General features: G+C 40.6%; 1 long non-coding RNA gene and 1 pseudogene across 1 annotated transcript in view; both read left to right on the top strand.

The window, feature by feature from the left end:
* The window catches only part of LOC121470381 (uncharacterized), a 256,297-nt gene that overhangs the window by 22,919 nt on the left and 213,748 nt on the right, over positions 1 to 19,630 (top strand). The window contains exon 3 of the long non-coding RNA XR_012057165.1: positions 11,326 to 11,489. This is a non-coding gene — a long non-coding RNA (uncharacterized lncRNA). The remainder of the gene's footprint in view (positions 1 to 11,325; positions 11,490 to 19,630) is intronic.
* LOC121470309 (inositol 1,4,5-trisphosphate receptor-interacting protein-like 1) lies at positions 4,827 to 6,634 on the top strand (annotated as a pseudogene).

Below are 19,630 nucleotides of genomic sequence, written 5' to 3' on the forward strand. Positions count from 1 at the left end.
TGCTCTGCAGTTACTGAATCTCCCAGCTGCATCAGTCAGTGGTGGATGGGGAAGAGGGAGAGGGTGGGGTAGTTAAAGATGTGTCTCTAACTGCAGGAGTGCATCAAGAAACCACAGCATGTCACAGCTCCTTTGTGTTCAGACAGCAATTAAAATTTTAGACCTTCTCTTAATGGCAGTTGCGTGTTTTCATCTTCTCTGTGTTTTCATCTTAAGAAGTGTGAATCTGTGCTGGAAATGTTAAGATATTCCAGTGAGTCATGTGGGGATCAATGCAATACAATGCATTTCCTTTATTGTGTTTCCCCATTCTAAAAATGTGTTCTAAAAAATTGTGCACATATAAAGCTAAAACTACACACAGTTCAGTTGAAATATGTTGTAATACAGAATTAAAGTCATATATTCTCCACCTGTGTTAATATAATACACTGTGATCTTTAATCACATAGCTCATCCTTTATTCCCACATTTTCCCTGATCCATTAGTTGAAAAATTCTCTTCTTCACTTATACTTAACTTCTAGATTCTGATTCATGTCATTACTATCCCAGAAATTGTCACTGCTCTTGTGATGTTTTTAGGGTGCTCTCTCTGCATGGACCTTACTTAATCTATGCCTCTTCAATACTTCTACAAGTTTCAGGTGCTTTTATTATGTTATAGCTTTAATATATGGAGGAGGTAACAAACTGTCTTCTAATAGAAGATTGCCATCTTTAGAAATCCAGGGGATGATTTTTAAATAATATTCCTTATTCTAATAATCTTTGTCTAGCTCTGCTTTCAATCTAAGAGAAACAGTGTATTTATCACTCATTTTTGTGTATCTGGAGATAACCTGTGACCTTCATCCAACCTGCAGAACTCTTTGAGCACAGAAGTGACATTCAGCTTCCCTGAGCAGTGCATCCTCCTTGTCTGCTGCATCATTTAACATCCTCATTCCAATCTCTGGAGTGGATGCAGAAGGACTGGTTTTCATATACCAGTCTCATTCATTAATGTCATTTTCAGGACAACATCAGTTTTGTTACTAAAGAATGGAAGGGTCTGTGTCCTAATTCATATATGTGTAATTCACACAGTGTAGACAGTCATGTTTCGATCTTCTGAGTAATAATATTTTTTAGTTGAGCAGTACTTCCATACATATTTTCTGAGTGTATCTGTAGGTTCTACTTTATAGGGAAAAGTAGAGAATAGCCAAATCAGAAGATTGATTGCCTTCTAAGGAAAAAAAACCAAAAACAACCAAAAACAAAAATTAAATGTTTTTTGATTTGTGGCTATCCTAAAATTTCCCTGTAGAAATGCAGATTCCTAACTGCAAATTTAACCCTATTGATTTGATTTACTTTGCTGATTTTCATGGACATCTTAGTGTACTCTCTTTTCTCAGTGAATGCAGTTATTTTACAGAAGTGTGCTCCCTGGTTTATTGGCTGAGGGAAACGCCCCAGCCCAGATTTGGACGTTGTCACCAGTGACATCCACAAACATATATCATTCCCCTGTGGTAATGTGGCCATGCCCCAGAGTAAGCCATGCTTGCTGTGAGCAGAGGTGACTTGGTCACAGCACTAGGAATCCTGCATTGTGACATACTACATAGAAAAAAGCACAACTGAAAATAACCTTTGGCTTTTACAACATGATTTACTTAGCACTGTTAAAAACAGCTATTGTAGTAATTTAAATCTAATAAACAAGAACATTTTTCTCAGCTGATTTGTTTCTATCCTCATTGAAAGAATTAAGATGCAGCCTCACTCCCACTGAAGTAATGGCAAGTGTTTGGCCACTGAAGTAAATTGAAGCAAGATCAAATTCACACTCTTCACTTTTTTCAGCTTGCATAAGTAAACTAAAGACAGTCAGTTCTTTCTCCTCTGCTGAAGGATGACAGTGCTAAATCATCAGCTCCACATGGAAATTAGCCACATTTAAAGGATTGTTTAGTTTCATGCAGTGTTCCGTGCACAAGATTTTCTTCCCCCTAAGAGTGATCCATTCTTTAACCATGGTGAAAAAGCAAACAGAGAATATTTTGGTGCCAGGAATTCTTTTGAAAATTTGACTGGATGAGTACACTTGCTTAATGTTCAGAAATGGTCCTTGGAACATGCTACTTTACAATGTCATGCATTCTGTTCTCTATATTGTTTTTGCTTTAAATCTGATTCATTTTATAACTGATGAGATGCTTGACTGTTGCGTCAGAGCAGTTAGTTAGTTAAGTTTCAGTACAGCTAGCTTATTTACATGTCATGGATCATTTAATTACCCATAAAAACATAGTTAAAATTATGTACAGCTCCTTGACCTCACTTAAACTGTCTGTGACACTGCAGTAGTCCCAGTACCCTGAGAGGGTGTTGCACAACTATGACTGGTTGGAATGTGGTCAACTGGTGATATATAAGAGAGCCTAGAAATGAGTTTTTATTTTGCAGCTGTGCTTGCTCTGCTGGAAGAGGAAGGAAAACCAGAGAAAACCCTGCTCCTGTGGTAGTATCAGCAGCTGTAAATCTGAATGCTTATGAAAATCAAGGAAAGTGTGTTCAGTGAAGAAGTGGTGTTTTCCTCTTGTTTGTTATTTAATTAATTTTTGATGGTTTGTTATTTCTCAGAATAATTATCTTTGATTCCTTTGAGGAAAAACGTGAAGTGTTTATGTGAGAATGAAGATCCTACTATTGGAAGATTGTATACTTACACAAAAAACTTTGTCTGTTTTGTCTCAAAATGCTTTCTGGAGGCAGTGAGCATTGAGACCTATAATATACCCTAGCTTTATGATGGATGGGCACTGCTGTCCATGCAAGGAAAGTCTATTGTATATGCATAAACTAAATATAAATGTGAAGGCATTTATAAATAGAAAACCCAGCAAATTTCTTGCAGACTTTTTATTTCTTTTTTTAAGCTAGTGAACTTGAAGGTCACATTCAACTATATGTTGCATTTTCTGTCATATAATTATCATATATATAATGTCCTGGAGGGCAGCTTCCAGTCACTGACATCAACAGTTTACATAGCAATTGAACTAAGAATAACCTTGGAGAACTGACCCATATCAACCTCTTAAGTGTAAACTGTAGCTCACAACAGTTTTTGTGTTTCAATGGTCACAGAAGCGCCTCAATTTGGTAAAAGAATTGTGTTCGAAAAATACGGAACTATTCTGCTGAGTGTTTGCTTTATTAAATCTTGGAAAATGAGAGGAAACAAAACTGAAAGAGTGATACTTGGCAAATAATTTTTGCTCCCATGGAAAAAGAAGGATGGGACAACATCAAAAACAGCTTCCCTACAAGAATGCGGGGAAGATACATCATAAATGGCATCAGCTTGGAAAAGGGTTCGAAACGCTTTATTTGACCACTTTAGCTAATGACATCTGTTAAGCAAATCCAGTTCAGAACAGTTTTAGCAATCCCAACATTATTCTCCTTCTACACACCAATGGGTGGCGTGATCCACCTGACTTCAGTGTCTGTCTAGCAGTGGCCGTCTGTGGTCACTATGCAGGTACTCAAGTCACATCCTGTTTCCCTTTCCTCCCTCCCCATTTCTGCAGTTCCATTTATAGATGAGTTCCCCAAAGAAAGGTTGAGGAGTATAATCTCTCCTGTACTCACTGTCCTGTGGAGATAAATACACAAAGAGATAGCAGAAAGAGACAGAAGTTCCTTTATATGTCAGAGAGATTGTCTAACTCTGTTTAAGGGAGACAGTTTTGAAGATGGGGGGAGTGACAGAAGTATATCTTTGCAGAACTACTTTCTGAACAAAATCCTGCTTCTACCAGAATTTTGCATGGTGTTGAACCACAGAGTTTGAGAGCTAAGAGGTTATTGAAGGCATCAAAATTTTGTAATTAATTTATTTGGCATTTTAATGATGGTATTAAATCTTCCTGTGCATCATCCATGCAACCTGGATTTCTTTCAGAAAGATTTCTCACAAAATCTGTAACAGAGCATTAGCTTACATGACATCCTGCCCCAAAGTAATAAGTATAAATACTACTAATAAAAAATGTCCCCCACCAGTATTAAATAAAAGTCGACACTTGTATACTGAGAACATCCATGGGTCATGTCAACCAAATCTGTATTTGACAAGGGTTGTGTGCAGGGTGCTTGTGCCTGCTTTGCCAAGGGAAGCTCTGGGGTTCCCAGGTTCCCGAGTGATGCCTCTGCACTCGGTGTCTGTTGGGGCTCTGGGTGCCCGGGGCCATGATGAGTTCCGTGCCCGGGGCCATGATGAGTTCCATGCCCGGGGCCATGATGAGTTCCGTGCCCGGGGCCATGATGAGTTCCATGCCCGGGGCCATGATGAGTTCCGTGCCCGAGGCCATGATGAGTTCCGTGCCCGGGGCCATGATGAGTTCCGTGCCCGGGGCCATGATGAGTTCCATGACCAGGCTGGCATGGTTGGTGGGGCTGGCCTGTGATGCGCTCTGGGCTCTGTGACAGCACAGGGGACGTGTCACAATGGGGGCAACTATAAAAGGCCCCAAGCCGGTGCCACTGCCCCAGTAGAGCCTCGGCAAGTGGTGAGTACACAGCAGAGGGGAGAGGGGGCTGGAAGATGGCTGGGACAGGAGTGCCGGTACCCGGGGCTGTCCCGTCTCCAGGGCCCAGCACCAGGCAGGAGTGCCTTGCTGAGGGCGCGGTGCTCACGGGGGCAGCGGTGCAGCCTTGCCAGTTGCCGGGGACCCTTTCCTTCCTGCCACCACATCCCTGCTACTCCTGCCCCTCACTGTCTCCATTCCGGCCCCACTGAACCCCTTCTGTGTGTCCTCCTGCAGACCATGGCTTTACTGTCACTGCTGCTCGTGCTTGTGCAAAGCCTGATCCAGTACCCCCAGCCAGCTGGGGACGGGCTGGATGAGGCCACACACCAGAGAATGCGTGAGCATCAGGAGCTGCTGGACTGTGAGATGGCCCGGCTGCTGCAGGAGCTGGAGCAGGACGAGGGCTGGGGAGCCGTGCCCTTTGGTGCCCTGCAGCAGTGGCCAGTCTGGGTTCTTCCTGGCGTCCTGCTCCTCTTGGACCAGTGGTTGGGCTGCAGGAGAAGGAGCTGTGAGGCCAGAAGCAGCAGCAAGGACCAGAGCTCCTGCAAGACTTTGGGAGATGAGAGAATAACTGAACAGGAAGAAGACACCGCTGATCCAGAGGAAGGTGGAGAAGATGGTGATATGACTCTGGAGACAGATGACAGTGGCACTGAAAATGACAGAGAAGGCAGTCCTGTGGCTGCAGATGACGGAGATAAGGATGATGCCATTGAAGGCAATTATGATGTGAAGATGAACGAAGACAGCGATGTCAACAGTGGCACTTATGATGTCAAGGAAGACAGCGATGTCTACAATGGCTATGACTTGAAGAAAGAAGGACAGAGTGATGGGGATGTGCCAGGAGACACTATCACTGAAGCGAGAGGGAGCAGCTGGGCGAGATGCTGTTGTGCCTCCTGCACCACTCACAAGAGGAGCTGCAGCGGAAGCAGCAGCGCAGCCTCCTGGAGACACTCCACACTGGCTCCTACCTGGATGTAGAGAAAACCTCCCACTGGTTCTTCCAGATGGTGAGATGCTTGTGGCTGCATGTGCCTCAGTCATACTCATGCCACTTGGTGTTTCAGCCCTGCAGCCGGTCCTGCCAATTCCAGCTGAGCAGAGGCAAGAGGACCCTGTCAGTGGAGATGCTTTTTGGTGTGCGCCAAGGGGACTCTGACATCTTTGTGGTCAGCCAGCCCACAGAGGCCCAGAAAGGCAATTCCAGTAACCTCGCAAGCACAGCGTGGCCTGAGACATTCGCTGTGGCAGAGGCAAAATTCTTCCAGCACATTGCCAGGCAGATATCGTGTAAGAGGTTGCACCTGAAATACCTGCAGCTCTTCACCTGCATGCTGAGCGGCACAGGTTTTTCCACCTCTACCTGGAAGACTCTGGTCATGCATGTGTTAAACATCATACCGCAGGTCTACTGGCACAGGAAGGAATTTCCACTGCGGCTGTGGGACATCATGGTGTTCCTGAAGTTCTGCCTGAAATGGAAACACCTGGGCCATTTTGTTCTAGGCAACGAGAAGCTTCCTGCAGAGATCAGCTTGCCGCCAGCAATGCAAAACGTTGAGCCACTCAACCTCTTTGAGTACCTGGCCTGAGATCCAGATGCCCACAGAAAGGCGATGGAGGCTTGTGAGCAGCTGTACTTTCGCCTCTGGATGCTGCTCTCCAACCTTGAGAGGAGTTCCCTGCACAAAGCTCTGATGGAGAAGTTCACAGCCGATTGCTGCGACATGGACTCTTTGTGATGGTTGTATTTGTCCCTGGCAATCCTGAAGCTGCTTTCCTGCTCTTGCAGAAGGAAGATGCTGCAGCGCATGGATTCGTTGTGCAAACACTTCTCTGAGTGGCCTTGAGTTTAGACTAGATTAGTTTAAACCCTTAATTTAGAGAATTACCCTTAGTTTAGAGAATCCCCCCAGTTGCTTGTCTGCTTTTAAATAATACTTGAATATCTATGTTTGAGAAACTAATAAAAGAAGATAAGTTTCTCAAATTGCCTGAAATGTGTCATTCCTTGTACATAACCCTCTGTATCTTAGAGAATGTCCTTCCTATACCTCTATCTGAAATAAAGACTCTTTGCAAACAGAGATGTTGGATATATTAAGTATGCTGTCTCTTGAGCATTTCCATAGAAATGCTTAAAGTTTGAAGTGAAGATGCCCTGAAGTACGTGACATTTTGCAGCAGAGTACTTCTGAATTTTTTTAGCCATCTTTGAAAAGTTTTCTTTACACAGTAACTTTTATATGCTCCTAGGGAACAACCAGTCCTATAAGATGAAGACAGAGAAGTCCCTAACTGCAAAACATGTGATTTAATACGTCTTTATTTGGCTTCTCATAACCAAGGTTTTGACACAAAATTGGGACAGCAGAAAATAATTTTTCTGTTTTCCTGTTTTCTCTATTCCTGGTTATCTGTGTCCTTTTGGAGAGGCCCTGCTGGTCTATGAATATAACCTTTTCCACCAGGGCAGTATAATATTGTATAGCAATGAGAGCCACTTTGTATGCACATCTTTACCCATGGTGAGATGCAGCTAAAAAAATATAATTTACACCTTGCAGCACATAGTAGAGATTTGTAGTAGTTTGGAAGTATTTATTCTCTTTGCCTTTGTACCAATGCATCTGGGGTCATCTGGTCAATTTTACACTCAGAATACCTCAGGAATTGGATAAATCGCTGCAGTCATGCTATAAATACTTTATCTGAAAAGTTTGGTTGAGAATTTCTACAGTGCCCATGTAAATCTTTATGTGTACTCTCCAACATGAGAAAGGACTTGATCCTATCTAAAGGAAAGTGAGGCAACCTCTGTTTTTTGCTGTATATATTTTGAAATTTATATAGCCAAGCCATTAGTTTCAGAGTCCTTCAAAGTTGTCATTAGATGTAACTGTTTTGAAAGATGTTGAGATGTTCTCTTTCTGTTATTTTAGCTGTAGCTTGTCTTTAGAAAATGTCTGTAACTGGTCACAAAGGGAATTCTGAGTCTCAGCCAAGCTGGTTCCACATTGCTGCATTCCTGCACCATGCTGGAGTTGAGGAATGGTGGCATGATCACCACACATGTGACTTGATGCTAAGAAGTCTAAATATGTTTTATAAATACAAATATGTGTTATCAAAACAGAATGACATTTTTACTTTTGAAGCCTTTCTGTGGCTATGCTGCTGGAGATTTTTTAAGTAAGCAATGACCATGCTGTTTTAAGCCAAGTCCATTGAGATATTGTGCTAAATAAACAAAACCCAGTCACTATTCCAGCTTCTACCACTCAGCAGTGAAATATTAACCCAGAAGGGGAGTTAGCTGGATGCTTATTTAATCACCAAGCTGGAAAAAATGATTTAAGTTGGAGGAAAACAGCAAAATGAGACTATAAAACTGAGTGCTGTACATGTACTCATGAAAGGCCATCCCTGTAGCTAACTTTGTTACTTGTGAGAATGCTTGTTCTGTGTTAGCCAGGCTACAGAGATGCAGTGATTCAAACTGACAGCTTGCTCTAAGCTTGAAAATCATTGGGAAATGTGCTTTTCACAGTACATTTTTCCAGTGTAATATCCTCAGTGATAGTAAATATGTCTCATTGTGAAGGGAAATTTCAACACATAAGATTGGATTGTGTTGTTTTATGAAGTGTGACCAGTGATTAATTTGGCTGCAATTTAATCAACCCTCTGTTAATGTTTACTTGTGAAGTTTTATTAGATCATGTTACAGTTACAACCTTATCAATGGTCATGCTCAGACTTTTACTTCCTCCAAGCTGTTTTCAATAGTAAATGACTGGCCAAACCTGGTTCTTCATTGCTTTGCAGCTTGTGTTGTCATCTACATCAGTAAGAAAGGAGAAGTAGTGTTGTCATTTCAATCTGGAATATTCTGCGGATGTTTTCCTTATGATGTAGTGAAATAAATGATTGTACAAAGCATCACACAGGGCTTATTCCCACTTGGGCATTTCAGTCATGAGGCAGCATTTTCCTTCACTGTTCTAGCTCTTCTAGGTGGGATTTTTTACTGATAAATTCTGGAACTGTTAAACAACAGATGAGAAATGTCCATTTGGAATAGTCGTTTCAGAGATCTTCCTTTCGATCAAGAAGGAAATGGGAAGTAGAGAGCAGTTTCAGACATGGTTCTTCATGTATGTGGAGAATCAAATCCACATATTTTTGCAATTGACACTCTTGCGAAGGCCCATGCTTTTATTTGCACAAGCATATAATTTATCCTTCCTTAGATCAAATTGCCTGTGTCTGCAGATGGGAAGGAATTTTCCCTCATATTCTGTATGTTAGTTATTTGTGTCCTACAGGTGAGGACTGAGGTTTTTATAGTACCATCTTAACCATAAGCTGCTCCTAAGTGATCTTGCTACCAATTAATAAACAAAGCTTTTAAAGTGTTACTAGTTTAGAAAACAAACCCTGACATCTTTGTCTTCACAAAATATATGTGAGAGAGGACAGTGCTGATGTATAGCAGTGTAATGCCTAGCATAGGATATCATTTTTCAATGTGAACCAGGATTTTTTTTCCTAAGAACTGCCAAATAAATCTCACCTAGGGGAATAGGAGTGTCAGTGCATGACAATTTGTTTTCAGATTGTACCTTAACAACACCCTGCACTGAGCCAGACAAATGCACACAAACTTAAGTAGAAGTGACTGAGCCAAAAAATAATTATCATAATTATATTCCAGATAGATTAATAATGATAAAATATTTTTCCTTCCAGAGTGCTGTTTATTAGGCAGCACCAGAACCTAATATTTTTGCCTGTCATATGGTTTGTGAGAGTTCTTGGAGAAAAATGTTTGGGTGGGGTTTTTTTCCTTGTATTTCATTCAAGACTTTTTTTCCAAAACACTGGCCATAATTTTCATAATGATCAGGATGTGCGAACGACTTTTGCAGTAAATCTGGCTTTTCTAGCAGGAATGCTACATTATCCATCCAGTGCCAGGAAGGTGGAAATACCCTTAATTTTATGTCAGTTAAATACAGGATTTGCCTTTCTATCTGACGATTTCCGAATAGTTTAGCTTGGAGAGTTTGCTTGTGGAAGAACTGATTCACATATTTATTTTCTTTTCCCCAGAGTAATGACTACCTAACAAGACTTAACTATCCTTGTGCTCTTTTCTGTATGTTGTTTGCGTCCTCATACAGAATTATGTCCACAGAATATTCATTAGGCAGAATGTTACAGAATTTTTTTTGCAGTTTTATAGATTCTTTCATTAGTTTCACAGAGCATCATTTTTTTCTTAATTACCTTTTGAAAGATATTTGAATCTACTGTTAATTCGCAGTAAAACTTTAGTGTAAAATTTTTGATTTTAATAGGGATCTTAGCGGTGTTGCTACTGGATGTTCCCCTTACTATACCATTATCATTGAATTGGAATAAATTGTCTTTAAAGATCCCTTGTTTGGCTGGAGAAGGAGGCCTGTGTAAGCAATGTGAAGTTCAACAAGGCCAAGTGCGAGATCCTACACCTGGGTCAGGGCAATCCTTGATATCAACACAGACTGGATGATGAATAGATTGTGTGATGACTTGGCTGAGTGCAGCCCTGCAGACAAGGATTTGGCAATACTGGTAGATGAAAAAAAAAAATGGATATGAGCCAGCAGTGTGTGCTCACAGCCTGCAAAGCCAGCTGTACCCTGGGCTGTACCACAAGAAGTGTGTTCAGCAGATAGAGGGAGGGGAATCTTCCTCTGCAGTCTGCTCTGGTGAGACCCCACCTACATTCAGTTCTGGGGCATTCAGTTCAAGAAAGACACGAACCTTGAGAAGAGCCCTGGTAATGGTCAGAGGGCTGTAACACCTTCCATATGAGGACAGGCTGAGAAGTTTGGTGTTGTTCCACCAGGAAACAAGAAGGCTCTGAGGAGACCTAATTGTCGCCTTCCAATATATAAAGGGGGCTTGTAAAAGATATGAGCAATAATTTTTTCCCAAAGTCTTTATTGACAAGGCAAGGGACAGTAGTTTTAAATTGTGAGAGAGTAGATAGAAACGGGATATAAGAAAGACATTTTCTGTTATGAGAGTGGTGGGAAACTGGTACAAGTTGCCCAGAGAAGTTGTGGATGCCCCATCCCTGGAAGTGTTCAAGGCCATGTTAGGTGGGACTTTGACCAAGCTGATCTAGTGAAAGATGTTTGTCCTCATACTGAGGGAGTTGAACTGGATTATCTTCAAATGTCCCTATCCACTATTTCCTACTCCTAATTATTCTTGGCTGGCATTGACTTATTTTGCTGCTTTATATTTGGAGCACCAAATATGGTGAGGTAGTGATTGTTGAACATTTGTATGATAATATAAATATAATTAGTTTTCTTAGAAAGAAGGAAAGATATAGCACACATTTTGCAAAGATCTGTCTTTAGTGGTTTCTAATTGATGTTGAATTTCTGATTCTTCTATACCATACAGAAAATTATAAAGAAAATTTTACGTAGAAAAATATTTTGTGAAAGTAAATATTACCCAGTTTGGAAGTAAAAAAAAAGCCCAGAGAACCCCAAAGTTAATGGGAACTGTATTTTTACTCTGGAAAGTCATACTCCAAGACTGCACTTATCTCACTGGTATACTCCGTGCTGGTTGCATATATTTATAGTTGCATATATTTATAAAAGACACTGATGAGTCATATATAAGCATTTTGATTATAAAGATTTTCTTCATTTTCCCACAGACTTGCTGCTTTCAAACAGCTGCATCCCATTCCTGGGCTCAGCAGAGGGACTTGATTTTCGAACCCTGCTGCTGCTAGATGAGGAGAGGGGCCGGCTGCTTGTTGGGACAAAGGACCACATCTTCCAGCTCAACTTGGTTGATGTAAACAAAAATGTAAAAAAGGTCAGTGGGCTTTCTACAGAGTTTATCTCCTAAGTTAAATTTTGTTAAATTCTATTTTTGTTTGTTTTGTTTTGTGGTTTTTTTATTCATTTCTTCACAGGGTAACTGCAGATTCGTTGTGCAATGCAATTTAGCAATATTTGGTAATCTCACCTCCCACAGTTATACATATTATCTTTAAGCAATTGAATTTCTCATGCTATATGATCTCCTGTGTGATTGATGACCTGCAAGATATTAGCTATGTGGAAGAGCCTTGCAGTGCATGAAAACAGCATCAAAATATCACCAAACAGGAAAAATGTAGCTCAGAGTGTTTGCTTCTCAACTTCTCTGGTCATGGTTACCCTCCTCATTCAAAGGCATTTGGAAGGAAATAACTGAAGAAAGCTCTTTCATTGCTTCCTGGCATCACTAGGATTGCTTTACTGCAATACTGAACAGAGCAGAGGCAATTTAGATGGTTTAAATTATAGTAGAATGTAAGTGGCAATTTTAGCATTTCTGTTAATGTCTAGAATTACTAGTTATAGGAAAAGCTTCCACTGGGATCTGCTGTAGTCCCTTGCCCGTGCCCAGTGACAATGTGTTAAATTGAGATAATAAGATGACAATTTAGCCTTCAATATTTCTAGTAGATATGGTGAACTGGAGCTTTTGTAAGCACAGGTGACTGCTATGAGTGAAAACCAGATGCTTGCATGGGAACACATGAAAACTGGTTTCCTGCTTCTTCCAGATATGAAGAAAATTTGAATTCTCATCTATGTTTGGTATTTTCTTTAGGCACCAGAGGGAGGTTTTAAATTACTGCGTTCTGCTGCCAGCTCTGAAGAGGCAACTGACCCTGAATTAATGTGATTGCATGCAGGGGCTGAACAGGTGGAACAAGAGACTATTTTGCCCACATGTTTGAGAGCAACACTTGCCATCATTGTATAGAAGAGATACAGTACCAGGCAGACTATCTTGTTCCTCATCTTGACTTCAGCAATGCTGCACACGCCACTTTTGTAAAACTCAGATTCTGAGTATTTCAGGAAATTTCTTCCTAGGATGCTTTATCAAGCACTTAACTTGCTTCTGTCATCTCAGCAATTGACTCAAAATCCACCACCCCCTCAGGATATTGCATTAATAACAGCACTGCTAATTATAATTGCAAATTTTCAGATGACAAATTGATTTTTGGCGTAGGCTTTCTGCAGAAAGCAAGTTTTTTGTGTGTGAAAAGCAGACTTCTCTTTCAGTGGGATGCTGCTTGCCTCCTGTGAGATGCTGAGTTCTGTCACTTCCCATTATGTTCAGTGGGGCTTTATGAGCCCAGAGCTTGCTGGAGGTGGCAGCACCCTGTGTGAGCCACTCCTCAGTCCAAGCTGGTGACATTTTGCCTTTGGCCAAGCCACCACTGATCATTATGGACCTTGTGCTTTCCAAGAAGAGCAGAACACAGAACCAGGAGAATTAACCTGCAGTCAGACAGTGATATAGAAATTACAGAGAAAAGACTCTGTATTGGAAGGAGAATGTGCCTTTCCTAAGATGAATAGAGAATGTATGCTTACATATATGTGGTAACCTGAAAGGAGGGAATAAAATTCCTAACCACTTGCATATCTAGACTAAATATGTGTGCAGGTTCAAATACTTCTACTTCTTTCAGTAGTAAACTAATAGCAGTTCAACTATTCAGATGATATTTAATTTCTCAGAAAAAAATCACGTGCGGATAAATATATCTAAGTGGGAAGAACTGACTTGAGAAGCCTTGCAGAGCATCCTGGTGTGATGATTTCCAGGGCCTCCCTGGGCATTCAACAACTTTGCAAATGTATCTTCTTGTGTAAGTGCCCAGGTAACACAAGGCAATGTCACACAAGTGTTTCTCTTTAATTCCACTCAGGGCCAATGTTTACCCCACAAGTGAATTTCTAGCCAGGGGTAGACAAGATCAATACATCAAGGCGTGTCGGCACTGCGATGCGGACATTGAATCCTGCGCCCACATCATCAGCAACTGCCCAGTGACAAAGGACGCCCGAATCAAGAGGCACAATTACATCTGCGAACTGCTTCTCGAGGAGGCGAAAAAGAAGGAATGGGTAGTGTTCAAGGAACCGCACATAAGGGACTCCAACAAGGAACTGTACAAACCTGACCCGATATTTGTGAAAGATGCCTGTGCACTTGTCGTGGATGTGACAATACAATACGAAGCAGCCAAATCATCGCTGGAGGAAGCCGCTGCAGAGAATGTGAACAAGTACAAACACCTAGAAACTGAAGTAAGAAATCTCACCAACGCAAAGGACGTTGTTTTTGTGGGCTTTCCCCTAGGAGCGGGGGGGAAATGGCACCAAGGTAACTTTGAACTTTTGACTGAGCTTGGCCTCTCCAAACCGAGGCAAGTGAAAATTGCGAGACTTTTTCCATAGCTGCGCTCTTTTCATCTGTGGACATTGTACATATGTTTGCCAGTAGGGCCAGAAAGTTATGTAATCCAGGTTAGATGCTTAGTTTATGTACTTCTTGTTTTGTTTTGGATTTTGATATTGTTGTTATTTTTGTATGATTGCATAGTGCTCTTTTTTATACTGTTTTGTTTTAATAAAGTAGACGACAGCTAGGGACGTAGGGCAGCCACAAACCAGTTAGGTAGCTGATAGTGAGTAGGGACAGAATTTTATTATTTCATAACGCATCAATTAACATCTGATTTGGACCAATTCACTGGACTTGTCCAAGGTGGACGGGCCACCTTTACTTAACCCGGAAAAGGAACATATATAATTTATGTGTGTTCGAAAAATAGCAGGGAAGTGTCAGAGAGCAGCACTTGCTGGTGCTGTGTTTAGACTGACCGTAGTTTGGGTTGACACCAGGCCAGGCGGCTGGCTTCCAGGCTTTCCCAGCGTGAGGAAACCACACATGTTGGGACTACAAGGATCTGAAGTGTGTCCTTTGTGCTCCTCTGAAGTACGAGTTGTCTGGAAAAAATAATCTGCTTACACACAGCCGCTAAAACAAGTAGAAATTGATTGGAATATTACGTTCTGCCTATAAATGATGTGTTTATTAATGACTTGGAGGAAAGAGTGTGGCAAGCTGAGGGGGCAAGAGAAGTATAACAACTTTGAGACTAGAATGCAAGATTGTTCTTAGTTTAGGGTTTCCTTTCTTTAAAACAAAGCTGAACATTAACTTTCAAATGCTCTGTGCTGGGTAGATTCATCTTATTTCAATAAAGCTCTCAATTTCAGATATTTGTTTTGTTAGGAACAACTGATACCTTCAAAAGCCAAGTCAGAATCCCCAACAATTTATTCTCATATGTGGATATAATTACTTGGCAAGATTATATTTTAGAGTCTGAAGCTCTCTATTAAGACATTTCTGGAATAGTATTCAAAGAAGCATCCAAAGCATTGCATCCTGCTCTCTTCTCTAACGTATACATATATATAATTTAATAACTTCCTTTTAAAAACCTGTTTATTTACCTAAATTAGTTAATTTGACTTACATAGATTAAGTTACAGCTTTATTTCCTGGCGTATTTTTCCTTATGAAATAAATCAATAGTTCTGGTGGAGTCCAAATTTCTTAAATTATTATAGTTGTTATTCAATATATTGTGTAATAGGTTGAAAACTTCCTTAGCTGGCAGCTTGAAAAAAAATCTGTCTGGTTTCCAGTGCTTGCAAACCTCATTATAAAGCAACAATAAGTACCACAGTGTAATAAGCAATTCTTCCAGAATGACAGGCGAATGCAGAAAGCTAAAGCGATTATAGTCAATAAATATATAAAATTTTGCAACGGATAATCATCTTTCTGTAGCAGGGATATATTTTCTCTGAAGTTTTCCTGTACAGCAGCCTTTAGCTTCTGTTGCTGGAGCAGCATTATCAAGTGCCACAGTCTTTTTTTGAAAGATCCTCACATGCCTGACAAATTCTGCAAGCTGTTTGCAAACTGGAAGAATTGTGATTTGTTCCTATGAGTGAAATAAAGATGGTCAGTGAAAGAAAGCAGTTCTACTGAAGGCCTCTGTGCCATTACCACCTGAAGTGCTGTGTAAAACAAAAGAATGCTTAATAGAATAAGAAGCTAGAAAGCTGGAGAAGAAATTCTGTAGGAACACCAGGCTCTGGGATCCTGCTGGAACCATTACTTTCGTACATCGAATTTTCTTGCAAGTTTGCTTGAAGCCTTTTCTATTTTAGTCCTTAAGCTAAATAAATAGGAAATACAAAATGTTGTCAGCTAGGTAAACAGTGGGTAAATAGCTGCAAAGCAGTGGTGCCCCTTTCTGTGGCTGTGCTAACAGTACACGCAGGGTTACATGTCAGAGCGATTATCACGGTGTGATCCGCAGCGCAACCCGCCCAGCTCCGCGGGAATAGGAATGCTATCAAGGCCTGACAAGCTTTTGAAAAGCTGCCAACCTGCAGGAGCTGTCAGTGCTAGAAGACACAGCCCCATGTGGGCCAAATAGATAAACATGTCAGATCCCCAATAGCAGCTTTGGAACAAGTTGTTTTCATCTGTCCCAGTGTGCACTGGCTCTGGGCCAAAAATTATCATCCCTTGGAGCATCCTTTGTTTGTAGTTGCTACTGTTTTTCTGGCATGTACAGCCAGCTTGTGACATCCTTGAATGCCCTCTTGTATTGACTATTAACTGTATTTCACAGGGAAAAATATACACATGCATAAATATATATTTATCTGCTGGGTAAATGCTCATGAAATAGCTGCGTGAATTTTTTCTATAACTCCACTGCTTGCCAGCAGTTCAAGTGGGCTTGTATTTCAGCACTATTTACAGTGTGACCCACCCATCTCTGCAGGAAGGGGAACATGTATGCAAATACATATCCATATTTATGTAAAACAGCACCCTTGAGATGCAGGAGCAGAATTTTACATTCATTGCTCTGAGAAACTTTCTGTCAGTCTATATAAGCATGGTCTCATTTAGGAAAGAATCCAGTGGGAATTTAGCCAGTACTGAAAGGAAACTTTGGTTCTTGCCATCAGGCCTGAGCCTCAGGAACACATACAGAGTCTGAGGTGTTTATTGCAGCCTTGAAACACAGTAATACCAAGTTGATTCTTCTTAAAAAAATATGTGCTGCTTATTTTATAGCTCAAAGGAGGTTAGCTTCCTGCCTGTCAGCAAAACTGCAGTCTGAGAATGAAGCTTTCTTGACCTTCAGAAGAAAAAGTTTTCTGGGAAACATAATTGAAGGCCAAAGAGTCATGTGGAAACCACTGGAGATATTTAAATTTATGAAAGTGGGGCATTAGGATAACCTAGGATAAACCTAGTGAAACTTCAGGTTAGGGACTTCCAGAGGTACAGGTGATATCTTTGTGCTTGCTAGCCCTTGGAGGGGAGCTGTTTACTCTATAAAGTTGTTTGACAGACTTAAATTCAGGCACCTGTGTAGACAAAGTGAAAGCTTTTGAAAAGTGTTTACAGACACAAAAGAATAGATAGAGCAAGACATGAAGAAAGCAGTATGAATCCAGAATGACAACAGTCCTAGGTGGAAGACTGTGTCTCTGTTATTTCCTTTTGCATTGTTGCCATAAATTATGTTCCCATAAACATCCACTGTCATTTTTGTATTTTACCCATGTGTGTAGCTATAAAGAATGGCCAGTATCCTGCTCTCTGAAAACATTTCCTTATATTGGTCTTTGGCTTTTTCAAAGGTAGGATTTTTTTTTTTAGTCTGAAGTGATAAACCTGTCGGGAGCAATGCCATTTACCCAAAAAATCCTGGTGTATAGTTTCCTTTTAGGAGAAACAGACAATAGTCAGAAGTCTGCTGTGGTCACACTGTGGAAAATGAAGTATAGAAGCACTGAAGCCTTTGAAGAATTAACCCAGTGTGAATCAAATCAGCATCTAGTCTATTTTATTTAAGCTTTCACATGTGCTTATAACATATACATGAAAATGCACTTTTCAGAAAACCCCTGAGGCTGGAAGTATTGGCTGCTACTGAAGTTGTGTTGGAGATCACAGTTTAAGAGGAGAACTGGGGCATGTGGAGATGTTGCTTTGTCGCAGACATGCAATATTAAAGCCCATTTGCTTCTAATATGAGGTTTCATTCTAACAGCCACCTGCCAAATTTAAGCTACCAAAATGTTGTGAATGTGTCTTCCAAATACACAACTTTTATTTTCCTCTGACTTCCAGTGCATTTTACTCAGTTTGACAGCTCAATGAAAATAAAGAATGCCGCGCACTGACAGTGGCATTCTTGCTGTGTTGTAAATCACTTCGAAACAAGTCTCATATTCTCTCTTTCCCCCATCCTGTTACATCAGATTATATGTATCAGAGATCCGATTTTCTGTTACTCTGAAATAATTGGAGATGGAAATTCTGGTTAATTTACTTCATGGATGTGTGTTACAGGTATGGGAAATAGTACTATAGGTAAAGGTCTGTGGCAGATGTAAAAAATATTAAGGATACATTCTTGGCTGTTAAGGATCCCTTAAGTATTTCAGGGAGTTAGCTAAGCCTTGATGAAACTGCTATAAAGAAAGGTAGATGGAAAAACTCTAAGGACAGCCCAGTTAGTTTTCAAATACAGGGAGAAATATAGATGAAACTTAGATGTATCAGCTTCCTTTTTTTGCTGATGACTTTAAAATACTGAATTCCAGAGTACAGCAATTACAGTGGGAGTCAGTTACAAAACCTGCTTGGGGTAAAATTCCTGATAGGATTTGTGTGTGAGAACAATCTGTCCTGTTCCCCAACCAGTGGACTTCCATACTTCTCACATTAATGCAGCAGAAGTGAGATATTTAGAGAACAACTGGTATATGAATATGGTATGCTAAAATCAGGTTATTTTCTCAATAATTAGTGCAGTTGCTTAGAGCATGGTGCTAATAATGTCAAGGTCACAGAGTCAGTCCCTGTACAGGCCATTCATTTAAGATTTGAATTCAATGATCCCTGTAGGTCCCTTCCAACTACAAATATTCTGTGATTCTGTGATAATTTTAACACTCTTTATTTTCCACTAAATAATACACAGAATGCATTAAATTCTTTCCAGCGTTTTCTGGGAAATTCAGTAAATTTTTAGTGCTTGCATTAATTTTCAGTGAAGTGGCCTGGGGTCAGTATACAGCAGTGACAAATGTCCTAGTTCTCAGGATGCAATCCATGAACACCCACTCTTGTTTCATTGGGGCATGACATTTGTGATACTGTCTTATGCAGCAGGGGGACATTCTTATTGGATCGCTGCTGTATGTTTTCTCAGTGCTCCTTGATCTTACTGTTTTTCTTTGTCTTTGTTTTTTGAGCTATGAACTACAAACTTCTTCAGAAAATCAAGAAAATAAAATTTTAAAAAGTCACATTATTGTCATTCTACTGGTGGGAAAATTGAGACCTGACTGTCACATATAGTAAGGCAATAACAAAACTAGGATTAGACTGTATCCTGGTTTACTTCAGTCTGTTTGGCTCATGTTGCCTCTTTACTGTATTCATTTTATGGTCCCATTGAGCTAAGTCATGAATTTTTGTGGGGTTTTTTTTTCACACAGTGGGGTAGTTTTTCATGGAGAAGATTTTCTCAGGGGGAGTATATTGCATATGCCAACGTGACAAAGGGTTTACAACTCAATCTGGCTTTGTTCTTCGGAAACTGCAGTTGGGACTGTCATATGGGGAATTTACCCATACCAATGAGCCTAAGCTTCTGAGTTATGTTGTACATGCTTCACAAAGCTTAATAAGACATTTTGATGCCCAGAAAGCTGTAATTTTATTGCATACCTTCCCTCAAGCATCAGTATGATGAATATCTAGTACACAGAATGAAACAAGTAAAGAAAGTTGGCCTTCTCTTTCTGCATCAAGCAGCTGTTAAAAATCTGTGTTTTCATCTAAATGCTTTTATCACTTTTTATTCCTTTAAAATAGGAAGAGAGCAATCTCTTTCTCACCAGGCCCCAGATTTGGTGTGTGAGTGTTTTGAGAGGGGCTGATCAGCTGATGTCCTTCACTCCTGCTAGGGACACACCCTGCTGGTGCTCCATGCACCACTAGCCGAGCGCTTCACAGAATCACAGAATAATGAGGTTGGAAGAGAC

Source organism: Taeniopygia guttata, chromosome 8 (assembly GCF_048771995.1).
Source record: "Taeniopygia guttata chromosome 8, bTaeGut7.mat, whole genome shotgun sequence".
NCBI classification, from domain to species: Eukaryota; Metazoa; Chordata; class Aves; order Passeriformes; family Estrildidae; genus Taeniopygia; species Taeniopygia guttata.